Below are 6,086 nucleotides of genomic sequence, written 5' to 3'. Positions count from 1 at the left end.
AGGCTCGGATGACACAGACACCGCCTCTCGGGCCACCCTGCTGTCTTGTGCCCCCGCCGCCTGGTGGGCAGCCTTGCTGGGCACTGTCCTGGCTCTGAAGTTCTCACCCCCGTCTTCCAGGAAAGTAATTTCTTTCCTTTCGCACCACGGAGCACGACTGATCCATGTTCCCAAATGTCCCTGCTGCTCCGGCCTCACCTGTAAGTGCTGGCGGCTGACCTGCACTCGCGATCTCCGCTCTGGGCTGCACCCGGCCCGCGTGGAAAAGCCCCCGTGGAGGGCAAGGTCGTCCGTCCAGGGTGGTTTCTATCCAGGTGTTTGGGGTTATAAGCTCCCCTGGGTCCCCCTCCAACCTCTCCCGCCCCAGCACCCCCCCAAAGACCAGTTTCCCATCAAAGCACCCACTTTGGCACGGGCGGCAGGTGGCAGGACTAACAAGGGCAGAGCCCAGGCGGGGAGGCCTCAGGCTGCTGGTCTGTTCCTTTATGGCTGCCTCTTCCCCGCCCCCAGCGCCCGCCAGCCACGCTGGGCAGATGGGCAAACAGCTGGCGTTGGCTGCGAAAGGTCGGTCCATCTGCCAGGAAATCCAGTCCCGAGAGCAGTCGCCCTGCCCGTCCTGGGTGCTGGCGGGACCGGCTGGACGCCTGGCAGGGCCGCACAGGCCCAGCTCCAGCCCAGAGGACGTGGCCTCCGACTGTGTGGGCAGAGCCGAGTCTGTCTGTACACCATCCTCTCCCTGCCCGGCGCCTCACGCTGCCTGGCCCCGGGGGGGGGGGGGGGGGGAGGGGAGGGGAGTTGCAGGAATAAGCGTGTGAGTGATCACAGCTGTGGCTCCGGGACCCTTGACCAGGTCACAACAGGAGCCCAGCTCCAGCCCAGAGGGATGGAGCCCACAACCCGGGCACATGCCCCTGACCAGAATGGAACCCGGGACCTTTCAGTCCAAAGGCTGACGCTACCCACTGAGCAACACCGGCCAGGGCAGATCCTATCTAATCTGCACCCAGAGGGGCGGGACCTGTGCTGACGGGGCCGCCGTCACGGAAAGCGAGGCCCCACTCACATTCGCGGGAACCCGAATGTATGAGCGTGGGCCGGGGGGGTTCCCCAATGTGTGAGCGTGGGCTGGGCGGGTGGGGGTGGGGGCCCAGGACAGGGCTGCCAGTCAGGAGGGGATTTGCGAGGCTGTGTCCCTGCAAGGCAATGTAAACTCTTAGACTTTTTAAAAAATACATTTTTATTGACTTCAGAGAGGAAGGGAAAGGGAGAGAGAGAGAAAATCAATGATGAGAGAGAACCATTGACTGGCTGACTCCCGAGTGACTCTCTCTCCCTCTCCCTTCCTCTCTGAAATCAATAAAGATGTATTTAACAAAAAGAATCGGCTCTGCAGATGCCATTACTCAGGCTATCAGGAGAGCAGCCTGGACTCAGGGTGGATCCAGAGACCCTGGGAGGGAGGCCCCGGGACCGGGACTGGGGTCACGCATCTCCAAGCCCAGGACTCACCTCGTGGAGCCCCTGGAGGCAGGAGAGGCGGGGACCAGGCTCTCTGAGCCCCGGAGGGAACTGCCCGCCCGCGCCTCGGTCTCTGACTTTGGCCTCCGACCCTGGCCTCCAGGCTGTACGAGAATCGCTTCTGTGACGTTGAGCCCCTGGTTACAGCGGCCCCGGGAATCCCTCGGAGCCATGAGAAAGCAGGAGGAACTGAGGGTGCTTGGGGATCGGGTCGGGTTGATGAGCGGTCCTGGAAAAGAACAAGATTTATGTCTGATGGATCAGCGGATTCTAAAATGCATCAATCGATGGAAATTTCCAGAGGCCCTGCTAAAAGCCTTTTCCCGAATCTACTCCCCAGGCTGAGAGCACAGGCAAAGCTGTAGTCTCCTTTCCTGCGGCGAAGTGGGCACTGGGGTGGGGTCCAATGGCCACATCAGAGCTGAGACCTAGCGGTCCGTTTCCCCGCTCATAGCCTCAGTTTCTCCATCTGTAAAATGGGCGGGGCGGGGGAAATGGGTGTGAGGTGCTTTGTGTCAACGCCAGGGACCAGCGCGGCTCCTGGCCACCGAGTTGAGTTTCTATGCAGACGGGTTTCCAGGTGCTGACCAACGGGTAAAGGCCGAGGGCGCACGAGGCTCAGCTGGACCCGCCCAGCCAAGTCCAGGTGAGGGGCTGACCTGGGCACCCCGAGGCTGGGCTTTTCCCGTTCTAGCCCTCTGCGATGGCACATGCATCTGTGTGTTTCCCTAGTCAGGCCTGCCTCCTCCTCCAGGCTGCCCTCCAGAGCCGAGCAGAGTCTGGCACAGTCGGCAGCAGCTCGTTCAGGGCACTGAACACCTGCAGGGCTAAGAGCCTTCCTGTGGGTGGGCGGCCAGCTCTGCCTGTTCCAGGGTCTCCTCGAGCCTGGCCTCCCCCCTGCACAGGTGGTGGCGGGACAGAAGCTGCCCCTGGGGCTGGAGCCTGCTGCCCCTGGGAGGAACCTCTGAGTCCACCTTTAGTTTTATTTATTTACTAGAGGCCCGACGCACGAAGATTCGTGCAAGAATGGACCTTCCTTCCCCTGGCTGCCGGCACCACCTTCGCTCCGGCCCGGAGCCACCTTTCCACCTTCCCACACTGCCCAGAGGCCCGGAGCAGCTGGGGTGGTGCGGAACACCACTGGCCACTTGGGTGCCTGCGTATGCAAATTAACCCACCATCTTTGTTGGGTTGATTTGCATACTCACTCCTGATTGGCTGGTGAGTGTTGCGAAGGTATGGTCAATTTGCATCTTACTCTTTTATTAGTGTAGATTTTTAAATATATATATTTGTATATTTTTATTGACTTCAGAGAGGAAGGGAGGAGAGAGAGATAGAAACATCAATGATGAGAGAGAATCATTATTGGCTGCCTCCTGCACCACCCCCTACTGGGGATGGAGTCTGCAACTCGGGCATGTGCCCCGACGGGGAATTGAACCCTGACCTCCTGGTTCATAGGTCGACGCTCAACCATGAAGCCACGCCAGCCAGGCCGAGTCCACTCTTAACCTGCCTCCCACCCACAGGTCACCTTTCTCCTGGGCATTTCTGGGTTGTGTGGTCCAGGCTGGACCAACACAGAGGCCATCCTGGCAGGAGGAGGGACGTGGCCCTCTTCTCCCAGACATGACTGTGGGGCCACCACCTCATACAGGGACCAAGAAATCCGCTAGAGAAAAAATGGTGTGACCACCGTCCACAGACGCAGGGCACACAGGTGGTCCGGGTCTGCCGGGGAGGAAGGAGGGAAGCCAGCTCGGAGGGTGGGCGGGCCGTGGGACCCAGGGGGGTTTAACGAGCCTGGTTGGGTGAGCCAGACCAGCACTGGGTGAGGTCACTCCCCCACCCCCACCCCCACCCCAGGGGGCAGCCCCAGGGAGCAGGGCAGAGCTGGGGGAGCAGGCGACACCAGGACTTGTCGGCACTGATGCCAGCCAGCACTTGGGTGTTGACTGTTTACTCCGTGGTTGGTCGGTCCGTCTGCCCATCTGTCCGTCCATCCCTCCCTCCATCCGTCCATCCACCCGTCCATCTGTCCATCCATCCACCCGTCCATCCATCTGCTACCGCTGATTGAGAAGCACTCTATTCAAGAACCTGGGCGAGGGGTGGGGTCTGTGGAGGAGGATGGGCAAGAGAGACCACAGGAATGAAGGTGGGGTCTGTGCCCAGAAGCCTCACAATGATGAGAGGAGGTTGGTCTCTCTGGAGGCCTCGCTCAGGGGAGGGAGCCCGGGGAGTGTGGTCCGGCACCCCGTTCACCGAAGGGGCGCAGCCGTGGCCAGGGGCGGCCTGTGCTGACTCCGCAGACCTGCACCTGCATGGCTATTTTTGCATAAAAGCTGGAAAAAGCCATCCATCTGCTGGTCTGCGGTGGCCCAGGTCTGTGTCCTTGAACAAGTCCACGCCCTTCCAGGATGGCAGCCGTCCCAGGTGAAAAGGGGGGGGTGGGTGGGTGGCCACGATGCCATGGCCTGGGCCACCAGCTCCTCCAGGAGTGTCAGTCACGCAGGTGGGAGCATTTTCCGGAGCTCATCGACGGTAGCCTGACGATGTGTCTGTTTCACGTGTGAATTTTCCCTAAAAACAAACGAATACCCAACTCTGTTCATGATACCCGTGCTAAGGTGTTCAGGGGTAAGAGTACTGACATTTGCAACTTGCTCTGAAATGCGTTAAAAACAACAACAATGGATGGATTCATGGACGGAAGGTGGATCACCTGAGACAGGTAATAAAGCAACAGGCGCGTGGAACCTCAGGGGTGGGTATGTGGGTGTTCACGTACAATTTTTCTGCATGTTTGAATATTCTCATGATAAAAAGTTGAGGGGAAACCCCCAATGCAGAATGTCAGTTTCCCACGTCACGTCCTGCACCCCAGGCCCCAGACCCATTGCCTGTCGCCATCAGAGTATCAACCAGTGACAGCATCTCTTTTTTTTAAAAAAATATATTTTTATTGATCTCAGAGAGGAAGGGAGAGGGAGTGAGAGAGAAACATCACTGATGAGAGAGGATCACTGATCAGCCGCCTCCCACATGCCCCCTACTGGGGACCGAGCCCACAACCTGAGCACGTGCCCTGACCAGGAATCAAACCGTGACTTCCTGATCCATAGGTCAATGCTCTGACACTGAGTCACGCCAGCTGGGCCCGTAGCATCATTTCTTTCTTTCTTTTTTTAATTTAAATATATATTTTATTGATTTTTTTTTTTACAGAGAGGAAGGGAGAGGGATAGAGAGTTGGAAACATCGATGAGAGAGAAGCATCGATCAGCTGCCTCCTGCACACCTCCTACTGGGGATGTGCCCGCAACCAAGGTACATGCCCTTGACCGGAATCGAACCTGGGACCCTTCAGTCCGCAGGCCGACGCTCTATCCACTGAGCCAAACCGGTCCGGGCCCGTGGCATCATTTTAATAAGTTTCCCTCACTTGGACCCCCCCTCCCAGCCCCTGGCCGACCGTGTGGATAACCAGAGAAAACTGGCCGGTCTCCATGCCACACCTGTGGGAAGTCCAGCACGTTTCCTGAGATATCCCATGAGTCCCTGGGAGGACGTGGCCATCTCTCCATAGTCAGGACTCATGTGTCCTCCCTGCCCACACGTGGGCATCAGTCTTCATCTGGGGGCATCCCGGGCCACTGATGGCTCTGGGACGGCGTCCCTCACAGCCCGGTGCCCCCAGGGGACACTGGAAGGGGGGCTCGGGGGGCCAGGATGGCTGGGCCTCCCCAGCAGGGAGCTGTCCTTCCTATATGACAGCTCAGGGTCCCCAAAAGCACAGATGTGAAAGCTTCTGGGACTGGGACTGCGCAACCCCATGCCAGCTGTATGCAGGAATCAGGCTGGTCAGTAATGCTGGGACCCTTCGCCGAGCAGGACCCAGCCTCTCTCTGCACCTGGAAAATGTGAGGCAGGGAGTGGGTGGGCTTCCCCCTGGGATCCCCACTCCCTCACCCCACCTCTGGACCCCCAAGGGCTGCTGCTTCTCCCCTGCCTGAGGGGGCGGTCAGTGGGCTGAACTCTGGCAGCCGGAGCTCTTTAAGGAAAAACACCCCAGCCCTGGGTACCAGGAATTAGGAGGCAAGTGCACCCTGGCCGGCGGCTCAGTTGTCTGGACCATCGTCCAGGACACCGGAAGTTGTGGGTTTGATTCCCAGTCACGTCACCTACCTAGGCTGCGGGTTGGGGTGCGTGTGGGAGGCAACCGATAGATGTTTCTCTCTGACATCGATGTTTCTCTTTCTCTCTAAAAAGGCAATAAAGCCCTAGCTGGTTTGGCTCAGTGGATAGAGCGTCGGCCTGCAGACTGAAGGGTCCCGGGTTCGATTCTGGTCGGGGCACATGCCTGGGTTGCCGGCTCGATCCCCAGTGCAGGAGGCAGCTGATCCATGATTCTCTCATCATGATGCTTTTCTCTCTCCCTCTTCCTTCCTTTCTGAAATCAATAAATATATTTTAAAAATAAATAAAAAGCAATAAAAAATGAAACAAAAACACCTTGGACACATTAGACACTGTTTTCAGAGCTGAAGCCAGAGACCCACGGG

The sequence above is a fragment of the Plecotus auritus genome, assembly GCF_963455305.1.
Source record: "Plecotus auritus genome assembly, chromosome: 1".
Taxonomy (NCBI): Eukaryota; Metazoa; Chordata; class Mammalia; order Chiroptera; family Vespertilionidae; genus Plecotus; species Plecotus auritus.
Note: the sequence above shows the minus strand (reverse complement) of the source record.